This window comes from Lolium perenne, chromosome 3 (genome assembly GCF_019359855.2).
Source record: "Lolium perenne isolate Kyuss_39 chromosome 3, Kyuss_2.0, whole genome shotgun sequence".
Classification (NCBI taxonomy): Eukaryota; Viridiplantae; Streptophyta; class Magnoliopsida; order Poales; family Poaceae; genus Lolium; species Lolium perenne.
In genome coordinates this window covers 34,543,717-34,547,763 of record NC_067246.2, presented here as the reverse complement: position 1 = coordinate 34,547,763, position 4,047 = coordinate 34,543,717, and the positions used below count along the sequence as shown (strand labels likewise).

Genomic DNA, 4,047 nt, shown 5'->3' with positions numbered 1-4,047 from the left:
ATATTTTTGAAAGGGAACGGACGGGTGACATTGATGATTGTGCATTGTTCCCTTCCTAGATGTGCCGCTATTGGATAACAATTTTCATAAATCCTGGTGTTACGAACCTTGGTGTGGTTGTTTCATGTTGCTTGCTTTTAGTTCTTAGGTGGTGTAAGACCTTGACATTGTCATACTGCAAAGACCAGGTGTAAGTGGCATGAGGGTAGGGGCACCTTGAGGGATGGCCGTGGGCGTGGGTCAGAGGACAGCGGATTAGTGAAGGAGGTGATTTTGACAAGGCAGCGAGCGGAGAAGCGGTGGAGGCAAACTTGATAGAGGTGGATCAATAGCAAAGTTTGGCAGTGTTTGTTCTCGCCCTGCTCTCGGACAAAAAAATGAACAAAGTAACTAGCCAGATTTTGTCGTTCATCACTAACTAGCAAGGTGACCCTCGCAATGGGAGGGCATCGTCTTGTTGCATAGACAATGTTATACATGCCACCTTCATATTATTTAAGTTAAAACATTTTTTCCTCTTATTTATTTACCTAATTGTAAACCTGCATGTTAGTTTAGAAATCGGCACATTCGTATATCTTTTACCTCTTAGTAAGACGATGGTATTAAAATTTGGGATATTCTAAGGTCCAAGCATGCACGCGTTTTCCCCATGGTGTGATGGAAACCGTAAGTTGAAAGGGTATTTTTCATGTGGGAGGTGACAATTTTTTTTTTCATTTTGTAGAACTAGTAAAAATGCCCGTGCGTTGCCACGGGTTATCAAATTTCATTTCTCAATGCACATAATTAATTTCCAACTCAATATGAAAATTCAAAATAAATCAGTGATATTATAATGCACTACAACAACATGATACTACCGAACGCAATAACAAGACAATATTCGTGTGAATTTGTGTGGTTTCAAGTTCTAGGTCTTCTTGTTACTCTTTCACGGTAAGTCACATACACCCATTCTGCGCCGTTAGAACTAAAAGAATACTTGCTTTTCTAATTAGTTCAAACAACACTTTAATATTTATAAATACAATAATATCTTTCGAATCCTACTTGTATTTAATCAAGTTGCTTTTTACCTTTTACCTATGTGTGGTTTAATTAGCTACTTAAATAAGTTCTATGTCTGCGTCTGTTCAAATTTAAGTTATGTAATTGCTTTCATGTTATGAAATGATCATTGTCTTAAAATATGTCATATGAATCTGACAAATAGTAGTAATAAGTAGTAGGTAGAGTTGTTTTTTACAATAATAAATTCCTACGGAACAAGTATCCTATTACCCAAGTAAATACATGTTCAAAAATATGAAGAAAAAGTTTAACATCACACACCACAGATGACTTGCCCCATTACGGAATTTGCATGATTTTTTTTCAAAATTATAAATTGAAAACAATCATGAAAATATATTAGAAGATTATAAAATTTGAATGCAAGCATAATGTTTAGAATCCTAGTATAATCCTAACGTTAGCTGGACCAAAGAAAATCTGACATTTATGTGCCAATACTGAGAAGTGTATAAATTGATGAAGTAGCTCATTCATTGCTACACTGTAGAGAAGAAAATAAAGAAGAGGTGTATGCACTACTATGGATTAAGGAAAGAAAAGAAAATGACAGCACGAACCGGATACATAACACTCTCAACCTCTGCTACTATCTTCTCTTTCCCTCGTACAGCCGCATCGACCATCCCTTCCATTGTGTCCCTGTCGCCGGTGCCTATGGTGCCCCTTATCTGCCTCCCCGCCGCTATCGAGAGGACCTGCTCCTCCACTACCTGCCACCGCTGCCGCAAGTTTCTCCCCTTCCCTACTGTTGCAGTGAAGCGACCTTCACTGACAAGGTACTGCGGAAAAGGCTAACAATTTTTTTTTCTGGAAACCTTTTGTGGAAAAGGAATGTAAAGGGTGTAAAGCTGACTGCCTCCTCAATCTCTCGAGATCACCCACTTTATCGAGCTCCACCACTCTCTTGAGAAGACCGGTCCCTCCCCTGCCGCTCTATCACCGGTGCGAGGACCACCGCAGTTCCGCATTCGGCGTCCTTTGAAAACCACACCTAGTAGGCTCATCGTCAGACAATGAAACTGCACCATCATCGCCGTGGCCGTCCGTTCGAGACCATGGATTGGATATGCCAAGTGGGAGATCTCTACTACTGTACAATGCATATCCATGTTTCAACATGTGAACCTGCGTTTTTTTAAACAACTGTTTCTACGGGAAGTTACTTAAAGTATATAAATATAAAACATTCTATATTAGTATATCAAAACCTTTTTTACCAATTGACATATCAAGAAATACATCAATACTCTGAATTCTAACAATCATGTAGAGAATTTAGATAGCCTTGAACCAAGGATCTGAAAACATGTTACTTCTAATAGTAGCAATATTTTGGAGATCAGGATAGTGCTAACAAACAAATATTTTGCGCAATAAAAAAAATGCAAACTCACTTGTGGCCATACGGACATGATGTCTGGCTCGATGGAAATCTCCGAACAAATCTGAAAATAAAAAACAGATGAATCAAACTGAGATATACGAACATTCAGGGAAGCACGCTCCTATGATTGCTTATTTTATCTTGAAGTTGCACTGAAAATTTACAAAAGGGCGAAATACCAAAGAGAAGCCAATTTTAACAATATGAGATGTATCCTTTTTATACAAAACCTGATGAAAGTCCTATACTGGCTTAACCCATCATAGTCGTAAGTTGCCGCCAAACCGGAGGTCCTCAAAGCTCCATCCAGCCTCACCTCTTGTCTCAAACCCCATTTGGCCACCATCGTACCTAAAACACACAAGGTACCTTTTCGACGGTCCTGCGAGATACAAAAATCATTTGCAGCTCTCAAATAATTCAGAAGAATTACATTGCATTAAACTAAATATTTACGATTGATAACAAAACATCACATGACACAAGCTACATCAGGTTTAATATGCCATTAAATTAAATGGAGCAAATACGTTCATTTCTCAACAGTTGTATATAAAGAGTGTACAGCTGAACGAAAAATGTAGACAACACGGAAGCTGGAGGTATTTCGACATCTTACCTATGTCGATTATTAAAGTCCTTACACATATAAACAAATAACTGTAACGACTGTAGAGCTGAACCAAAAAGTAGACAATACGAAGCAGATGTGTTTACTTCCGCGGGTGTTTCAACATCTTACCTATGTCGTCGTAGCCTCGTGGACCCACTGTGCTTTCTCGATGCGTTTAGTATGCCTCATCATTTCAAATAAAATTTCTGCTCAAATAAATTTAATTGGATCATGAGTGACATTTTAAGCCCTTGATGGTAGATATTTTCTTTTAATTCTGAAAAGTGAAACCTCATTATGTTTAACCAGGATACCAACACATTAGTGAGTCCTATTGTATATAAGTATTTCTAAAAAGTAACAGCCGAGTTTCCAACAAGGGAGCCTTTTTCAGATTTTTTTCAAGCTTTCATGTGAGAAGTATGAGAGCAGATGGCACTTAAAATTCCCAATAACGAAAATATTGTTTTAATCCTTCTCTGTTTGCATCGATTTTTGATAGGATTGAAGGACACGTGCATCCTAAAAACTTATTAGGGCATATTTCAAACACTTATATGTTATAAGTCAGCATAACACCAAGCAATATATATTCTATCCAACTGTACTCAATAAGCTCACTATTCAATCTCTGAAACGTCTGCCAGTAAGAATATTAGTTTAGGTTCTTCTAAAGCTCCCAAGTTATAATTTTGTTCTCACATCTACTAAGGACATGATGACCTTTCAGAGTGTAGAAACAAACATAATTAACACAGTACAAACAACTTACGAAGCTATGGCATCTTCCCAAACACATAATTAAGCATCTCGACATTCATTGCCAACTCTCGTTTCATAACATATGCAGGTAAGAATCCCACTGATATTCGTAGGATAACGTTGCATAGAAAACAAAAAAATTCCTACCGCGAACACGCAATCCAAGCCAAGATGCAATCTAGAAGACGGTAGCAACGAGGGGTTTATCGAG

The 4,047-nt window shown here is 37.9% G+C and overlaps 1 long non-coding RNA gene across 1 annotated transcript; it reads right to left on the bottom strand.

Annotated features, from left to right (window-relative positions):
• Window positions 1-1,479: 1,479 nt before the first annotated feature.
• Window positions 1,480-3,318, bottom strand: LOC127338054 (uncharacterized). The gene is made up of 2 exons (XR_007874175.1): window positions 3,204-3,318; window positions 1,480-2,843 (listed from the first exon to the last, which is right to left on the bottom strand). It is a non-coding gene; the product is annotated as an uncharacterized lncRNA (long non-coding RNA).
• Window positions 3,319-4,047: the final 729 nt, after the last annotated feature.